Raw genomic sequence first — 21,179 nt, 5'->3', positions numbered from 1 at the left:
GAAAATGGCCAGAAATTTCTTCTTGAATATGCTTCACTGTTTCTACTTTTAAGAAAATATCACTATATTTGAAGACTGTTGTATTACTGGGTTTACACTGGTTTTTATTTGCATTACCTTCAAAGATTAAAAAAAAAATCAAGTGATAGTCATCTTCATTATTTTGATTGGGCCATTTCATAATATTATTTTTCAGACTGAATTTTTGTGAAAAGTAAACAAAGAAACAGAGAAGCCCAAAAGTAATTGCCTGTGTCTATTTTGAGGCTGGGGCAAAGCACCTTGTTCAAGAAAAAGATCTGTCTGTTACAGAGAGAAAACTGAACTGACTCAGGGGTGAAGGCCTAGAAGAAAGCTAGAGATGAAAATAAATCTGAAAACAAGCAATCTATCTTTGACATCTCACCATGCTTTCACTTTTTTTTCTTCTCACATCTGAAAACATTGCAGAATTTTGGTTAGTTCCTGAAGTACATTATAACAAGAATCCCTAGGAATGGATATGAATTTCTTTTGTGTTCATACATTAAGTAGATTTGTATTACATATTAATAGAATGATATTATAATATCTGTCAATAAAGATTTGATCCTGATAATTCTAACTCAGACATAAAGATGAACATGTATATATAATTAGATATATAATGAAATTTTATCTGTTTACTCCTCATATATTTATGAGTGGTATAAGGAAAAAATAGAGATTATTTGCAAATGCCAATTTTTGTTTTAAAAAAGTATTTCTTCTTCTTTTGATAGTTGAGGACATGCAGAATTATTTGATAATACCAGAGGAGGAATAAGGCAGTGTTCATAATAAATTAGAATAAATCATAGCTGGATTTGAGGTAAAACTATGTTTAGCACTTTCTCATTATATCTTGCTGCCATATTGCCTGATACTAATGAAGTCATATCATACCAAGATACAACTTGGTTACAGTATATTTCAAATGCACAGTGAGTAAATCCAAAATGATCTTTGGTGATGCCTATAAAAATAACATACATTGTCATTAAAGATTTATATTAGATGTCTATTTCACATTTAATTCACATAAAATATCTTGAACTATTCTAATATGAACAAATACATTCCTTTATTTTCAATTGTTTTGATTTTACTGTATTCAAATTAATTACATGAACTTATTTCTTTGAAACAAGAATGTATAAGTCCTTTATGCATAGGAACAAAAGATTACATTAATCTCAAGAAAGGTTTTATAGTTACAGCTTATATTTGGGAGAAAGGCTTCTTCCTGTCATCAACCTGTCAAATAAAAGTTCTTCCACACAATGCTGATCTGACATCTATCACTAGAGGTATGCTCAAAGGATTCAGCACAAAGATTTTTGCCAACTTCAAATAAAATATAAAAATAATCTTGTGGGAAATACTATCATGTAGTAATAGGTGTTCTAAAAGAGAAAGAAGTGAAGGTTTTAAAATATTTCCCCTCCCACTTTTCAGTAGAATTTTTATCTTCTGGTAAATAATTATAGGGAAATAGTTGTCATTAATAAAGCAAAATGTCATATACAAAAATGACATTCCCATAATTTATACAATAAAAATTATATTCCTAGAATATAAAGGATTCTGCATAAATATAGATATCTAAAAATGACAAAAAAATTACTGAAATACATAGAAAGACCTTAGGTCTATAATCTGTACAAAATGGAATTAACTACAAATTTATTATTAGCTAGAATTGCTGCTAAATTTTATTTATGTCATGAATGGTTACTTGGTTGATTTTTCTTTTTTGATTTTTTTTATTTACAAAATAGCGGGGAGAATTCCCTGTTTAGTGTTTAGTCACCTAAATTTTTCTTATGTTAATTTCCTTTCTCAGTGATTTTTAAATGTAATCAACTGCATTTTACTAGAAGCCAAAATGTACATTAAAATATTTTCCTAGTTAAAAAGGAGTCTTGATATAAACAGTTAAACTTATCAGATATGTCTTAAGAGTAAGGTAATATAAAAAATTCAGATGGTCACAATTGTCTACTATGATATTTGGGAAGAAAAGGAAAACAAACGGGTTAACCAAAATGTCAAATAACACTTAAAGGGTATCATTACTCTAAGTACCACCCTCACCACAAAATGCTTTGTTAATTTCAGCAGTGAATTTGTGAGTTACAAAACAAGTGTGCTGAAGTGTAATAAAAATCATTTCAATGGAGATGAGTTCTACATGTTAGCTTGCCTGTTGGTTATTAAAATTCTAACCAATAGCAAAGCTGTACTTCAGAGACATTTGTTATTTTTGTTTTCAAGATGTAATAGCATATACAATCTGCATAAGAACAAAGCATTTAAAAATACTGAGCACTCCCTAAGTGCTAAGATTTGTAGTTATTTTATATAAGGATCTTTGCATACAACAGAAAGTGACTCTACTTGATTCAAGGTAAACATAGAATTTGCTGGAAGAATATGAGGTAGCTCAACTAGAAATTGGGGTAAAGCTGAAGAAGTTGGCCTTTAAAAAGAATACCAATTGTGGTAGCCTAGAGAATTCAGGTAGCAGTAATGAAGGAAAATCTTTTAAGAATGTTGCCTTCGGGAGGTAAGAACCCCAGCCATTTTTTTCCTTTCCCTGATCATTTATATTGTAATTAAACTGTAATTAACCTAGAATGTATTACAGGGCCACTGCTTGTCCAAGGGGAGAGCAAAGAACCTTGAGTAACAGTGTTACCAAGACTACCTGTAATGGCAGACAGATCTTGACCTATAGAATACGCTTGCCAAAGATAGGGATACCAAATTTGAAGGGGTATCAGGCAGGCACAAACACACAAAGAAAAAACAAAACTGATGGGTTTGTGTACCAGGAGCATGCAAACAGTTAAATAATATACATAGAAAATATCATGTGACATCACAAGGCACACTGTCAATAACAGCAAAAATTAATGACCACTCAGATTAGGAGTTCAGAGGAATGATGTTAGAAAATTGAGATAGAAAGATCTTGAAGAGTAGAAAGTATTAGGGTAAAAGAAGAAAAGCCATAGCTGTACCCAAGAGGAAAGTGCCACGGGCTTAGAAACTAAGCGCATTTTAGTTACTACTTTGGCAATTATCAGGCAAACATTCATGGCTAAAGCTATTCCCCACTCTAACTCTCAGTTTCTTCATCTGCACATGAGGAAATTCACTGACCCCTGTTTATTTTCATGTGGTTGTTTTCAGGTCAAATAAAATGAATTTATGATAGAATACATTGAGAAATTATAAGTTAAACAAATGCTAGTTCTTTTTAATGATGATACACCATTAGGAGTAATCATGATATATATGAGAATGAATTAGAAAACCACATTGCCTGGAATATTGGGTTTATGTTGGAAACAAGTAATAACATGGTAGGCAAGTTGTAAAATTTTTAGTCTTTTGTATACTAGTTTGGATATCTTGGCTATTTTGGAGAAAATCACAGCTCACTTAATAACTTTAAAAAGCCAAAAATCTTTGTTTAGTATACTGTCCAGAGACTTCTGAAACTCTTTCACTAGTATTGTGACTTTCTAGGCATTCTGCTAAGCAAAACACAAAAATTATGATACAGCACAATGGTATGCTTACATACAAATGTGAAATATATCATTGAAGAACTACAAAGAAAACATGTATGTTCACTATGGAGAAAGTTTTAGATATGTTTAAGTCATTAGGATTAACATGATAATGTAATTGCGCTGTATTTCTAATATTCACCATTTACATAGACTGTGAAAGTAAAGGCTCTATAACCTGAAGGCCATCTCATGATATTAGTGACAGAGTATTATAGGCATCACCCAAAATATATAAAGATCCATCCATTACCTCTCCGTAGAAAGAGGGGGAAGTAAAATAAGTTTACCTCCTTTGTGATATGGAAGATTAGTTACCAGAAAAAAAATTATTTGTAAAGAAAAATAGCCAGGTGCAGTGATGCATGCCTGTAATCCCAGTGGTTCAGGAGGGTGAGGCAGGTGGATCTCAAGTTCAATGCCAGCCTCAGGAATTTAATGAGGCCCTAAGCAACTTAATGAGATTCTGTCTTTAAATAAAATACAAAAAAGGGCTGAAGATGTGTCTCGGTAGTTAAGCACCCCTGGGTTCAATCCATGGTACCCTCCCTAAAAATAAACAAAAATGATTCCTGTCTATGGCAGTAAAATTTGTAAATATATAATCCAAGAGAAAATCTATAAAAACCTAAGAAAAAAATCTCATATACTTCAAAAATTTCACATTGTCTAATTTAGCTGAAATGATGTGAATTCTGTCCATACAAACTTAGAATTTAGCATAAGAAGATATCTAGTCTAGCCTCTCCAGTCTACAGTAAGAAGACTTATGGTCAAAAGGGGAAACCACTTTGGTTAGTGTTTTAGTCATCTTAGGCTGCCATAATAGAAATACCATAGGGCAGATGGCTTATACAATAGAAATTTGTTTTTTCAAAGTTTTGGAGATGGGAGGTCCAAGATCATGGTGGTTTCTGGTGAAGCTTCCCTCCTCTGGTTGCACCACTTTCTTGCCATGTCCTCACTTAGGAATTATTATAACTTAACTCTTATTTTTCGGTCTCCTTCTCAAGATTTAGAACTCATCAAATTTGGGTGGATACTTTATTCTACATTATATCCCCAGTGTCTATTATGTATGAAACCCTTAATAAATGGCTGTTGAGTGAAAGGCAATTTAATTAATTAGAAGTTTGTTGTTAATATACAGCATAAATGTTAATATTTTTATTAATTGTTTAAGTGAATTTTGTTTCTAACAAGTATATAGGGCCCATTTTTACCAGCAAAACATTTAAATATGTAATTATAAGATTTTGTTATGGCTCATATTTAAAGACATAAAAAATGTATTGTTTCCTATAAACCTAAACCACTGTTGCACCTTCAATCATGGGTTAACAAATAAATCAATATGGCAATATTAATTTAAAAATACAGATAATTTAGAAAATAAACACCTTAGGATTTTCTGAAAAATAATCTTACAAATATTATTAAATCCTGGAAACAGTCTATACTTTTAGGTACTTGTCTTTTTATAGTTCATGAAGTACTTTCTTTGTGTTCAATGAAGTTAAGTATTATTAACCCCATTTTGAAAATTAGAAGACTAAATCCCTGTGAGTTTGTACAATATTTCTAATATTAGGAAGCTAGAAAGTGTGGAAGATGGGACTTAAATCTGGGTTTTCTGTATCCAAAGCAGCGACACACCCTGCTTCTCCTTGCATTATAAATGAATTTTGGTTATACTTGATTCATTTCAACAAAGCTTTACGGAACAAACTCTGCCACTTGTTTGGAAAATGGAAAAAACAGAAGCAACAACAACAAACACCTCATGTGGATTTTCATGGCTCTCTGGCAGCTTATGAAACTTGGAGTTTATTTTTTTCTTTAAATTCAGTTGGAAGTAATTGTAGTCATATTAATAGAAAGTTTCTCTTCCTATAATAGACTGAATTGTATCCAGGCAATAAAGGTGTGTGTGTATGTGTGTAAAATAAAATGACACCTAATAATCTGAATAATTATAAAGCCATCTCCTGTTATGTAAATTCTATGAGTATATCAGTTTTATACAGACAATGTTGACTGCTATTCTCAAAATTTATAAATGTGAATCTGCTCTCCAGAGAGATGGCTTACCACTGATCGCTAAGTGACAAAGGCAGAGGTGGGATCCAGCTTCTTTTGGGACTCCAACAAATTTTTCAGTGGATCCTGTTATTTTTGTAATTTGCACTGACTATTTCACTTCACCAAAATATGCTTTTTCCTGTCAGGGTTTAGCATTATTTGACAGTTTGTCAAGAAGAAAATGACTTTGAGGTTTATAATTTAGCTTGGGAAAAAAATCTATGGAAGGAAGATTAGATCCTTTACCAAGTGAGAAGTGAGGTGAAATAATGGGCCCTCTGTCCAAATTTCTTCTTCTGTTTGGATCCTTTAAACTTTCCTTTCGGTGAGGTTGCTTGCAGCATACAGTTTTCATTTGTTGAACCATCCAAGTCACTCTTTGGTAATCAGTGATATATGATGTTATGCTATGGTAAAATGTAAAGGAGTGCAGTATGGTACTTTGCATTTAAAATGTCAGCATATAATATACTGACACACTGTAGCATTTGTTCATAATTCATGATCAGAACATGCAAACATTTCAATTTAAGGGTCTGTCTGTACCTCATTATATTACAATGAAACCAGAACATTCACTAGTTTAGACCTTTGAAATAACTCCACAGAATGACACAAGGATAGGATATCATTCTTAATTTTAAATAGTTTCCTTTGTTCAATTAATGTGATGTTTGACCTTTATTTAAGTTCGTGTATTTTATGGTATTGTGTTTACTGGGCTCTCATCATCAAGAACCACTGAATAGATTCTCAAACTTAAAAGTGAATATTATATTGTGGTATTATGCCAATGGTGACATTCTATAGTTAGCTTTATAATTGTGTCATATCTTTTTGTTTCCTATAGTTCATTGTATAAATCAGTACACCAAAATTTGTAACTCTAAGGCAGCAAATGTTAATATTACTTGAGTCAATTCGCCCAGAAGAGTTTAAGTTTATAGAACATTTATTTTAGTTTTTTTTAAGGAAATAGTTTTCTGTAAGATCTTCTATTACCATATGTAGTTACTCATTATACATCCTGAAGCACATACTGTTAATCCGTGCATATGGATTTATGCTCCTAGGCAAATGGTGATAGTGAAAGATTGCTTTCGGTGAAACATGTTGACTCAGGCTTATAATCCCAGCTCCTCAGGAGGCTGAAGCATGAGGGTCTTATATCCGAGGCCAGCCATAGGATCTTAGTAAGACCCTGTCACAAAATGAAAAATGTGAAAGAATAGTGATGCAACTCATTGATAGAGCATCTCTGCATTCAATCCCTAGTACCCAGGGTGTGTAATATTGCTTCAGTAATTTCTTCAGTAATAAATCTAATATTAGCTCAGACACCCATGGAAGATTGCTTCAGTAATTTCTCCAGACAGAGAAAAGAAAGAAAGTTTAAAGGAAACCAGGAGTGATTTTCAGAATTATGTTATCAGAATAACAGGAAATAACAGGATTAAGTTAATGTTTATTCTTTTACATAAATGGAAATAATTGTAGATAGAATTGAAAAAATAAGAGTTGCCAAATTATGTTCTTTAGATTCTAACAATAATAAGTATTAAAAAATCAACTATATATATTTGTATACAGAACTGGAGTGAAAGATGTAATTTCTGTAGAGGACTCATGTATGGCTTAGTTTTTTAAAAAATTTTTATTAAGTACTGAGGGACCTTTATTTATTTCTTTGTTTGTATGTGGTGCTGAGAATTGAACCCAGTGCATCATATATGCTAGGCAAGCGCTCTACCACTGAGCCACAACCCCAGCCCACTTATGGCTTAGTTTTGACTCATTCAATACAAATCTATTTCAAGGAAATAGTGAACAAGAATATATCGATATTTTCATTCTTTTTTTCAAAAATTATATCCTCATACACTAATACAAAAGAAAAGGGTAAAGTGTATACTGTGCCATAATTATACTTGTTGAATTCATTGTAACTAAACAATAATGGGGATGGTGAGTTGTTCTGAGTAGTATTACTGGTACTGAGTAGTATTAATTATTCATCTCTATGAATAATTCTCTAGTTTACAAAATTTGGGGGATGATGATGATGAGTCCCCCCACATACCAGAAGTGGCAATACATGTTGTCAGTACTGGAGTAGGCAAAAGATGATGATTTATGGGACTAGCTGTGGGTATTACTTGGTTCACCACAAAGACTGTTTCCATAGAGGATTTAAATGAACCCAGCTGGCTTAGTATTCTGTGAATTGCCGTAGTCATTTTCTGAGTTTAATCTTATGACTGATTTTGTAATTCTCACAGTGGGGGAAAGTTGACAACATGAACAGCATTTAGTGAATATAATTAGTAAGTTTGAAAACAAATGTCTTTTTATTCTATAAAAGCTCTGTTCAAAGGGGATTTCAACCCTGTGTGAAGCTGTTGTTGAAAACACATGGCTGCAGGGCTGAGGATGTAGCTCAATGGAAGAGCACTTGCTTGGCATACACAAGGTCCCTGGGTTCGATCCCCAGCAACACACACACACACACACACACACACACACACACACACACACAAATAAAAAACACCACCTACAAACCCATGGCTACAGTTTTACAAACTGATTTTCATGTCAAATGAAGCTGTCCTACTGCAGGCATTGTGCAGTCTTAACAAGGAGAACCAATGTCCATGGAAGGTGGTTTATAAAGTGGCAGTTAATGTGAACATAAAACTCTGTGGTAATTTTGGAGAATCTAAGAATTATTTATATTCATTTAAATTCCTTTTAGTTAGAACTTAGGTAGCTAGTTGATCATATTTATTGAGGCTTTACTCTCTGTGGAAACCAGTGTTAGATATTTTGCAGGGATAAAGAGAAATAAAACATATATCTCCAGTCCTTGGATTGCTTATGAGCTAGTTGTTAGATATAGAACATTGTAATACTAAAGCAAGAGACAGGAGAGAACACTGTGTGTGTGTGTGTGTGTGTGTGTGTGTGTGTGTGTGTAAAGCAGAATGGATTTTATATTAATAACACACATGAAAAATAGTGTTGTTCATAAACACTGGCTAACTAACTACAAGACAATACAGTACTCTGTTAGTTGATATCTCACACTGAAAAGTTGCTCTACCTCTTTGTAAAGGAAAAGAACAATACTACAATACTGGCCCCATTTATAACATTTACTTCACTTCTCTTATACAAATAATATTTTCAGTCTTGCTTTTCTTGACTTATTTCATGGGGGCAAGCACAAATCCTTGCCCTTCTTTGATTTTTCCCCCTTCGTTTCCTGCCCCCCATTTAAAATCTTGATTTGCATGCTACTCTCTTTCCTCTTACACTATTTTTTTTTGTGGGGGAACTGGTGATTGAACTCAAGGGTACTCGACCACTGAGCCACATCCCCATCCTTATTTTATATTTTATTTAGAGACAGGGTCTCACTAAGTTGCTTACATCCTTACATCCTTACATCCTTTTGCTGAGGCTGGCATTGAACTCAGAATCCACCTGTCTCAGCCTCCTGAGCCACTGAGATTACAGGCAAGCGCCACCATGCCTGGCTAATAATGGTATTTTTAAAAATGTTTCTCAAATTACTATTTTCTACATATAAATAAATGTCATTAGTTTTTATTTTTAAATAAAACTCATCAGGACGTTTTCCAAAACTATAAAAATGATACTACTCTATGACTGTTCTATGCCATATCCCTTCTGGTTCAATAATTATGTAGAACCATCATATTTCTGTCATGAAGAGGTTGTCATGAAATTTTCGAGATAAATAATAATTAAGAAGGTTTCTGTTTAACATTTAGTATGAGGGATCACTTTAGAATCCAAGCATCCAGGAATGAGGAAATATAAGGTGTGTGAAAGGTTATTGTTTTAGGAAAGGAGCTCAAATCTTCAAATTTAAACAAGTGAGAAGGTGCACTTATTAAAAAAGACTACTTGGAAATTTGTGCTTAAGGAAATAAAGTATTAAGATACTTTCAAATATTTGGGGGAAACATGAAGATACTGAATTGCAAGGATTTTTCATCAGTCACAGACTGGCCCATTCAGATCCCTTCTTGATTCCAAATTTCAGGTTTTTTGAAATATATGAGAAAGACCAGATTGATATCTTAAAGCATCTCCTTAGGACTTTTATTGGGTTTTTATATTGTTATTTTATCAGAAGTCCAAATGTGTTCATGGTTAATAGAGCTTGAACCTAACCAAGCTTCTTTTTTTTAAATTTTAAATTTATTTGTTTATTCAAATTTGTTATACATGACAGCAGAATTCATTTCAATTCATAGTACACATATAGAGCACAAGTTTTCATGCCTCTAGTTGTTCACAAAGTAGAGTCATATACCATTCATGTCTCCATACATGATCTTAGGGTAATTATGTCCATATCATTCCACCATCTTTCCTACCCTAATGTGCCTTCTCTTTTCCTCCCTAGCCTTTGCCCTATTTAAAGTTCCTCCATTTTTCCCATGCTCCCCCCCATCCCCATTATGGATCAGCATCCACATATCAGATAAAGTATTTGGCCTTTACTTTTTTCGGAATGGCTTTTTTCACTTAGCGTGATATTCTACAACTCCACCCATTTATCTACAAATTCCATGATTTTTAAAAAATATTTTTAAAATTGTCAGTGTGCCTTTATTTTATTTATATGTCATGACGAAAATCAAACCCAGTGCCTCACACATGCTGGGAAATCACTCTACAACTGAGGTACAACCCCAGCCCAAATTCCATGATTTTATTCTCTTTTAATGGTGAATAATATTCTATTGTTTATATTTATACCACAGGGTTTTATTTTAATCATCTACTGAAGAGAATCTAGCTTGGTTCCACAATTTAGATTGTGAATTGTGCTGCTATAAACATTGATATGGCTGTGTCCCTGTAGTATGCTGTTTTTAAGTCCTTTGGGTATAGATGCAGGAATGTGATAGCTGGGCCAAATGGTTGTTCCATTCCCTGTTTTCCAAGGAATCTCCATACTGCTTTCCATATTGGCTGCACCAATTTTTAGTCCCACTGGCAATGTATGAGTGTGCCTTTTTCCCCACATCCTCACCAACACATATTATTGTTTGTATTTTTAATAACTGCCATTCTGACTTGAGTGAGATGAAATCTTACAGTAGTTTTGATGTGCATTTCTCTAATTGCTAGTGATGTTGAACATTTTTTCTTATGTTTGTTGATTTATTGTATATCACCTTCTGAGAAGTGTCTGTTCAGTTCCTTGGTCCATTTACTGTTTGGGTTATTTTTGTTTTAAGTTTTTTGAGTTTTTATATATCCTAAAGGTGCTCTATCTGATGTGCAAGTGGTAAGACTTTGCTCCAATTCTGTAGGCTCTCTATTCACCTCACTGATGATAATGATGATGATGATGATGATGATGATGATGATGATGATGATTTTATTTCTTGTGCCATACAAGTGTTATTAAGGAATTCAGGGCCTAATCCAACATGATGAATAATTGGGCCTACTTTTTCTTCTATTAAGCGCAGGGTCTCTGGTATAGTTCCTAGGTCCTTGATCCACTTTGAGTTAAGTTTTTTGCATGGTGAGGGGAAAAAAAAAGTTAAATGTTTTAGTTAATTGTTTATATTTGAGAAGAAACCATTTAATACCCAAGAGATGATATTCTTGTTCATAAACTATTTCTATACCAATTTAAAATAATTTGATTTTTATTAAATCTGTTCTTAGAAGAGTTTCTATTTAGTAAACCTAATATAGACAGGTTGATTAATTGAAAACACTTGAAAGTAGCAGAACAACTTTTCTTTGTTAAGTATAGACATGTTTCATTAATTTATTCTGGGCTTTCCAAAAATGAGTACAAATAGTTGTTGATTTGCCACTGGTCACAGCTACATTAGGCTAATGCACTTGCAGCATTTTCTCCTTGAATAAGTGGAACTAGAAAGGAAAATACTGAGAGGTGTAGCAGGAAGTGTAGGAAAGAAGTAATTGTCTTCTCTGAGAACCTAACATCATGAATGCCCTGCTGGGCCTGAAGGTGGCAATTGAGATGAATCCTTATTCCATTTAATGTTGTCATGGTTTCAAGTTTAAGCTCTTCTTTCACAGATTGCTACAATAAATTAAGCTAACAAGTGTAAAACTCTTAAATTGCTTGACTTTTTATACAGTTGATATCATCTGTTCCCTTTTTGTTGGCAATACCATTATAAGACCAAAATCAAGAGTGTAAAAAAGGGACAATCGGGCCTACATAAAGAATTAAGACATCTTTCCACCATAAATTACATTTGACTGAATTAATGTCAGTCCTGGTAATGTAGGAGCCCAAAAAGGCATTTTTGGTTACAGATTTAAAAATAAAGCCAAGAAAACATGTATGAAACCTGTCTGGTCGTAGCTACAAAGCTAATGTCTTTATGGTAATTGCAATTCTTAGAAATACATTATCTTTCTCAATGTTATTGCAATGTGTGGTAGTGTTGAAGAAAGCAATAATTTGTAAACAACCCTTGGCAGAGAGCACAGAACTTAATTTTGTTTAAATAAAGGAGACTAACATTAGAATTCATGTGCTGTATGAAGACTGGCAAGCACTACTAGTTGTTTTGATATATGCACTGGAGCATTCATGATTGCTTAAATATTAACTGTTCCAAGAATATACAAACATAATAGAGGGAAAAGAAGCCATGATTAGGAAAATTTTTACTAAAGCTTATAAAGTTGAATTATCTGATTGTATTGGTTGATGGTTTTGTTTCAATGGCTCACCCAGATTTTTTACTGTATTTCAGTATCTCTTTTTCAAGGACTGTTCAATATAAATGTGTACTGTGATGTGTTGCTATATGTTAGGGTTAGGGCTATTTCCTTGATACAGAGGGATGAGGAAATTCTGGGTTTTTCTGAATATGGGACCTGTTAGGTTTGCTGAGATCCATGAGACCATTTCTGTAAATATCATGTAATAAGAGATCTGAAAGGGCTTCCTTCTGATACAGTCTTGTAGATGTGGGAAGTTATCTCACACTAATGTTTTAATACACTTTGATAATAGATCTGTTTAAGTGTGCCCAGAAACGTTTCCTTAAGTGATAACATTTCATTTCTTTCATTCTTTATGTGTGAATCAGTTTTTGTCTCAGATATGCATTCAACAGAAATTTGTGCAAGAATATGGTGCTCCCCACCCCCCACCCCCGTGCATTTCTGCCTCTTTCCAGAAGAGCACCCATTTCATGAGGCTGGATGGATATTTACTCCTATAATCCTTCTTATCCTTCTCTGCACCACTTTACATTTGAGGTGTAAGATTGCTTTTGGACAGTGGTATTAGGCCTACTGCTTTGTCACAATATAATATGTAATTCACTAACTGAGCAACATCCTCACACTTGACTTTCAACCCTGATTGGGAATGCTGAGACTGGTGATGCAGTACCAGCATATGCCAGTTGAAGGACAGGGATAGTATTTCCTCCTTTCCTTTCCTTATTCTTTATATATACACACTGTGGTCTGATTTTATATAAGTGAACTTTTTAGTGTAAGGGTAAAGATATTAGGCTTCTAAAAGTCAATGCAATGGCAGTGAAACTCAGACATGGGAAATTCATTAACAGTTCATGTACTTTGACGTTAAGCACTGAACTCTGTTATCTGCAACATAAAGTTTTGTATTCTGATTCAAAATTCCTGGGTAAATATCTGAGCAATAATTTAAATGTGCCAATAAGAAGCAAATTTGCAGCCGGTGTTAGCTTGGAAAGCATGGATGATATGTCATTTTATCTAGTCCATCACTCTGCTGATCATAGTAGACAAAATTCACTATAGAGTTATTTAAGTGTGTTTTAATACACTTTCAGGTGAAGGATGAGAGTGAGTTTGGAAGACTTATGAACATGTATCTGAAATCTTCACAATATGGGGCATGCCATTTGGCTCATCTCTTCTTGCATTAGTAGATGCTAAATTATGGTATAAATCAGTCTCATTTCTTTTATTAATGAATCAAGAATATTCAGAGCAATTCTATCCTTCATAATCCACAAATTGCAACATAATTCTCTAGTTGTAAATTGACTTCAAGCTTTGAAAACATGTTGACAATTCAACTTGTTATGTTTAAAAGTAATTGTAAGAATGCCCAGGAAATATGAAGATAATTCCCAAGCACCTTCTCATCTGGAAATTTCCTTCAAGTTTGCCTTAGTGGCTCTCAAATTTATCTCCCTAACGCATTAAAATTCAAAATGTGAGACCAAAACCTCAAAGTTTCTGATTCACTTAATTTGAGCCCAGATTCCAAAATTTGTATTTCTAATAAGTTCCCAGGTAAGGCTGATACTCTTGGTTCAAGGATCACAGTTTGAGAACCAATAAAGTAGTCAGTGTCCATGAATTCTCAATTGTTCATTCTTATTTCTTCCAGTGCTTATTCCCCTCAGGCCTAATTATGCTGAACTTATTTAAGATGATAATTATAATAACATTTGTCACTAGCCTCACCATTTTCCAGCTGCTGGCTCTGCTGCCCCCTCTATTATCCAGTTATTATCCACAGTCAATATTTTGAATAAATTATCCTTACATGTTACCTCCTCTCTCTGGCCACCCATTCCTTTTAATTTTGTATCCTTTGCACTGTACTGCAACATTGCTTGAAGGACACTAAAGATTTCTCTAATCATCAAATTAGCTCTAATCATCTTTGACTTATCTATAGTATTTATTCATTCAACATTAGTGGAAAAAATTGATAACAGTCCTAATTTTTCAGGAGGTCACAATCTGTTGGATGAGACTGACTGTCTAAACAGAATCATATATTTTGGATAAATGCTATAACTAGAATATATAAACCACTTTGAGACAACAAAAGCAAAATTACTCATTCTATTCAGGGAAGTTTAGAAAGGCTCCTTACTAGTAACCCTGTTACCTTTGAATGATCCTTCCCCTCTTCATAATCCATGAATCTTAATGCAGTCCTGTAGGTATGAATCAAATACCCAGTGTGCATAAGCAACCACACCAGGTAATTACACTAACACTTATTCGTGGTGTGAATTAGGTTAAACTGATTATGTGCTATGTCTTACCTTTAAAATGACCATATTAATAACTAACTTGCTGAATTGCATCAAGAATGTAAAAGAAAAGTAATGTAAATCACTTATCAAAGTGCTTGACACATAGGCACCTGGTAGATGGGTAATGAATTCTGGTCCCCCTCCCCCATTTAAGGGGGATAAGATGCTACCTCCTGATGAAGAGAGGAGGGCCTTCTGAGTTGATACTACACACGAGGGATTTTATGTGGAGAAAAACTTCTTTCATACAAGTAAATGGGTAGAACACAAGTAAATGGGTAGAAATCTTCACCCATTTTTGCAATCTACAAATACATATTGAGTGCCATTATTCTAGATGCTGAATAGATAAAGTGAACAGGACAGACCAAAACAAAACAAAACAACAACAACAACAAAACCTTTTAGTTGTGTCTGGCCTAGCTAAAATAGAGCTGAGATTGGGAAAGGCATAAAACCAAACATGAAATCATAGTTGTAATAGGGGGACCACACCATATAGGGACTTAAGTGATGGTGATTTACTCTATGTGAAGATGGGAAGCTAAGGTAGGCTCTTGTAACTTCCAATTTGGATAATGATTGTGGTTATGATAATGTATTACCTTATTCAGATTTTGGGGGGGGATAACAGGAATTTAACCCAGGATCACTTAACCAGTGAGCCATATCCCCAGTCTTTTGTATTTATTTTTATTTTGAAGCAGGTTCTCCCTAAGTTAATTAGGGATTCACTAATTTGCTGAGGGTAGCAATGAACTTGAGATCCTCTTGTCTCAGCCTCCCAAGCTCATAGGATTATAGTTGGGTGCCACTACCTGTAGAATCCTTATTGCTTCCTATTAATGTTTCTGTGAGCATTGGTACTTATTTAATGCCTATTTTATAATTCAGTTTTTTATGAGCCCAGCATCATAGAACTAGGAAATGGTGAGTCAAACTTTAAACTTGGTTTCAGCTGAAGCAAATTCTCTGCTCAATAATTACTGTGAACAGAACATTTAGTATTATGTAAATTTTTGAGACCCATTAACTTTTTTTTAAAGAAGGGAGTGATATGGTCATATATATGTTTAAGATCCATAGCATGATTAAATCATGTTGTATACAATGAAGCAGAAAGAGAGTTCATGACCACCTTCTCAAGACAGTGTGTCTACATAGCTGATACCTCTGTTTAAAATATTACTGACAGGGGCAGGGGTCATGGCTTAGTGGTAGAGTGTTCACTTGGCATGTGTGAGGTACTGGGTTTAATTCTCAGCACTATATATAAATAAGTGAATACAATAAAGGTCTATCACCAACTAAAATATATTTAAAAATATTACTGACATCTCCTTTCTAAAAGCCAGCTCACTCTAGAATCATCATTTTCCTTTTCTGGGCATAATAAATCATTCTTTTAATCATAATGACTTTAAAGCTTTTGGAATCTTTTTTCCCTTTTTCTCATGCCATCATTCATTGAATAAATCCTGCTGCCCCCAGTGACTCTCAAGTTTGTCTTTGCCTTTTTGTGTGCCTATTCTAGTTATCAATCTTTTGTAATATTTTTAGTTGTAGATGAACACAATATTTTTATTTATTTATTTTTATGTGGTTCTGAGGATCGAACCCAGTGCCTCACACATGCTAAACAAGTGGTCTACCACTGAGCCACAACCCTAACCCCTAAGTTATCATATTTAATTTTACTAGTCTTTGAAATTTGCCACTAAATTACTTTTATACCATGTCTTTTCTATATAATTTTATAATTTCCACTAAATTCTGAACTGGAAGCTTTAAAGGTACCATACCTTATTATTTATCTCTTATCTCTAGTATTAAGTACAGTCTCCAACTCACAGTGGGGAAAATTATAACTTATTCTAGAATTCACTTCCACCTAACTGTTAGCACATATGGTGTCCTGGAGAAGCTTCCCTCTGTAGTCAACGTGGGTGTGGGCATAAAAACAAGAGTAAAATTTAGAAGTATTACTTTATACTACACACGAGGGATTTTATGTGGAGAAAAACTTCTTTCATACACATTTATTGGCTGCCTAGTAGGTTCTAGAATTCTCCTAGGTAGTGTGTGTGTGTGTATGTGTGTGTGTGGGGGGGTGTGGGTGTATGGGGGTGTATAAACAGAGTGTCTCCCCTTGATAGAGCTCATATTGAGTACAAGAAACTACCATGTTGAAATGTTTACAGTGTAGAAGATGATGTAAAAAGTCCTAAGTCACTCCTAAGATAGCGAAGTCTACAGAAATGAGGTGATACTTGATTAGTATTCAACTGTAAAGTTCTTTACAGAGAGATATGGGAGGACATTTAGACAAAGCAACTGTGCACGAGCACAGTAGTATGAAGCTGTGGTATGTGTTTAGAGAGTTGTAATCAGACTAAAAGCAGCAGGAAGCAGGTTAGAAAAACAGAGAAAGACCTTCTCACAGTAGGTCTTATATGGAAAACCAAGAAGTTTGCCTTATTTCCCAAGTAAATGACAGCAGCCTTTGCAATGGAAATTTTGAATGAGTCCTAATCACTGTGAAAAAAAATTAAACATTTGAAGAATAGTGTCTATGTGGAGAAGTTGAAATACCTGCATTTATTTGGTTCAGTTTAGAGATCAGGACCAAAGAGAAGCATATTTGACTCTGAGAGGTTGTTATAAAGAGGATAGTGACCAGTTATTTTCAGTTTGTACTGAGGACAAAGGAAGAATAAATAGTCTTAAATCTTAGCTGAAGGGAAAATTACCTACAGGTGGGGTCCTTCACAGAAAGATGGAGTGTGACTGACATAGATCATTAAAATGTTGTGTTGGATTGTCTGGCTGCATGCTGGTTTCTGTGTACTCAAACAGCTGATTTTAGAATTATGGGAAAACTGATGATTTTCAAACTTGAATAGGGTATTTAGAATAAAGAAATTTCTTAAGGGTCTATCATTTATTCAGATATTTTGCTATGTGCCCAACAAAAGTTGTAGTAATATATTTATATGCGGAAAAGTTATTATTTCTTACACAGCATTCATATTCCTTTAAAAAAGAGAAATAATCAGAATTAGTTTTAGAAATAGGTATTGTTGTATTAAAGGTATTTTGTATTCATGTACCATTGCAGAAAGTTATTAAAGATCAGGTAGATATGATTAATTTAAACTCAGTTATTAATCTTTATGGGTAACATTTATTGGTCAGATGATTACAGTGAAAACCACTACTTGGTTTATTAGCTGGTGGCACTTTGTCAGTTAAAACAGTGACTCACTCTTCTCACTGTTTTAATTTTTGGGTGAGTCATTTATTAAAATAATATAAATGTTTTTTGCTTTTTCAAAAATGCTTAATTTCTGAAACTGCTGTATGTGTGCTTCTTGTTGGAAAATGTATACAAGATGGAGAGTTGTAATCAGACCGAAAGCAGCAGGAGTGGCTATTATGTTCATCCTTCTGCTCCCTTAGTCAAGTGTCTGTCTTGTGGACTGCCTAACAGTGAAAGGAAGAAAGAGATTTTGCTTCTGGCTAGAGAAATGCTTACTGTATAGTCTTCAATAAGACTTAGGCAACCTTGGCAAGCACTGTTTGGATATTTGATGTTAATGTAAAATTTTAACATGACTTCAAGTTAATCAGGTATCAAATGGTAATCAATTTTATTTCCTAATAAACCATCCCAAACACTTTGGAAGTGATTTTGTACCTACTCAGATTGAATTACTTTTGCTGTGCCCCTAGAGATATTTATATCCAGCTAATACACTTGCAAGAGCAAATTTTTTGGTAAATGTCATTAACTAGTAAAATTGATGAAAGTGAATCTTTTTAGTTGCCTTCTGTGCTGACATTGAACAACACAATAGGGCCTTGGAGAGAGACAATAGCTAGTATCTGAATGATATAGACTAGGTAAGAGAGACAGAAGACATGATAATAAAAAGTAAATGTACTTCACTAAGGAAAAATTCTGTTCTATTATATTTTACTATTATGTATTTATTTTAAAATACTTGATTTAAGGGTCATACACATAAAGATTTAAAATAATAGCTTATTTGTCATGATTTCCTGCCAGTTTGAAACATTAAAATGGACTGTGTGAATTTTTTTTTTTTTAATTAAAAATTGGGCTGGGGATGTGGCTCAAGTGGTAGCATGCTCACCTGGAATGTGCGGGGCGCTGGGTTCGATCCTCAGCACCACATAAAAATTAAAAAAATAAATATATTGTGTCCACTGAAAACTAAAAAATAAATATTAAAAAATTCTCTCTCTCCCTCTCTCTCAAAAAAAAAGTAAAAATTGCAATTCAAATTAAGCAGTTTCTCTTCCATACAAATGAAGATACTTCTCAGCTTGACCAGACAGGTGGTTGGCTACATTTGCCTGTGCTTTGAAAGGAATATTATGATTCCAAAAAGCACATGTATTCTCTGTGAATGAGCCTTTCTGATTTCATCAGATACTAAGATATTTACTTAACTGAAAATGTTATGCTTCATTTATCTTTTTAAAATGTGACCATTGACTCTACTTAATTTTATAAGAAATTAAGTTGTTAATGACACTGATACTGAATATTTTAATCAACAATTTTCTGAAAATTAAACTCTTTATAAATATATGCCAGAAGCTAAAATTTTATTTAAAATGATAACACCCATGAGAAAGAAAAAGAAGAATATCACCCATAAAATTGACACATGAGCAGAATGCCATTTTTCTGTTTCCATGTTTCCAATGTTAGTTATGTGCAGTTTTTAAAAAAACATAGTGTCTTTTTAAAAAATATTTTTAGTTGTAAATGGACACAATACCTTCATTTTGTTCATTTAGTTTTTTTTTTTTTTTTTTTTTTTTTAAGTTGGTGCTGGGGATGGCACCCAGTGCCTCATGCATGCTAGGCAAGCACTCTAACACTGAGCCACAACCCCAGCCCAACCAGATTGTGGTGTATATTTAGTGTCATTAAAAAACATAGTGGGTTTATAGTATTGTTTAGTATTTTGTTCTTTGTTAGTTATTTTTGTTTGATTCTCAACCAAATAAAACACAGATCACTTTCCTGCCTTTAGCAAGATGTACCTGAGTTTCTCTAAGCTCCTGTTGTTTTTAGGATTTTAGGATTTATGAGGCTAACTAATTTTTTAAGAAAAAAAAGAAACTTTTAATTTTCTTATTATTTGAAATGTCCAATATATTCTGAAAATGATGTACTTTATACACAGATAGCACCCTAATCTCAGATAAAGACCCTTTGTCAGAAATGAGAGAGCCCCCCCTGCATTGAGTACTCAATAGCAGCTGGCTTTACTTAAATAAAATTGTCCTATTGTTTTTTGTTCTTATACCTTGTACTTGAGGTGTGTTGTTCTATCTTTAAGTATTTAAAAGTACTTAGAGGATCTGTGTGCTAATGCCAAATTTTAAACATTTTGCCTACATGGGATAAGGCAATCCTAGAAATTCTAAAAGACCATTAGAACTATCAATATTATGAATACCCTGGCCATTGTATTTTTGCAGCCTTGAGATTAAAAGCTGTAGTACAAAATAGATTCAGTATGGGCCTGATTTATTTTTTTTCTTAGTCACTAAAACAATGAGGATTATTTTACTCTATAATTAGCTAAATATCCTCTGCAGTCTTTTCATAAACCTGTTTGTGAAGAATATTCATTTATCTTAAACAGAGTAATCTTTAACCCATCATCTAAGGATTATAGAATTAAAACATCCAATAGAATGAAAAAAATTTGATACTTTATGCTGTATTTATGCTTTGTTTCTAAGTAAATCCTTGATTTCATTTGCAGCCCAGTCTACTATAAGTTATATTCAAGAAGGCACTCGAATCTCATATATATATATATATATATATATATATATATATATATATATATATATACTTTAAATTTTTTTTATTTTTATAACTGTGACATGTTTAACCTGGTGTCTCCGAAAAATCAATGTAATATGTAAGCAGATACAGAAAATATTTCATGTTATCACAATTGTGTGGTCAGATTCCTTTTATAATTCTGAAAAGAGCAGCCTCGAGAATTATTGTCTGATGGCCCATGCAAGTAAAGGAGGGTAAAATGTACTTACTCTTACATTAATTTACATCAATAATGGATAGAAATAAATACAATTTCATAAATGAATCCAGCTTTCAAGAATATATTTTTGTAATAAGCAAAGAACAGAATGCTGCTAACATAAACACACATTAACTTAGACTATTACTATAAATACTTAAATGAATGCTTTTCTCTCATGAAAAGAATAGTTCATTTGCCATAATGATGCAGACATTTAAAAATATATATATTAAGGTTTAATTTGGCACATTTGTTGGTCATATTTCTTGCTTTTATAATGTGATGCTTGTTTTAAACTCCACATCTTTGCC

At 33.3% G+C, this 21,179-nt stretch overlaps 1 protein-coding gene across 9 annotated transcripts in view; it reads left to right on the top strand.

Moving 5' to 3' along the window:
• Diaph2 (diaphanous related formin 2) overlaps positions 1 to 21,179 on the top strand; it is an 826,282-nt gene that overhangs the window by 402,395 nt on the left and 402,708 nt on the right. The window lies entirely within an intron of this gene.

The sequence above is a fragment of the Callospermophilus lateralis genome, chromosome X (assembly GCF_048772815.1).
Source record: "Callospermophilus lateralis isolate mCalLat2 chromosome X, mCalLat2.hap1, whole genome shotgun sequence".
In the NCBI taxonomy this organism is placed as follows: Eukaryota; Metazoa; Chordata; class Mammalia; order Rodentia; family Sciuridae; genus Callospermophilus; species Callospermophilus lateralis.
This window is presented reverse-complemented; position numbering and strand designations above follow the sequence as displayed.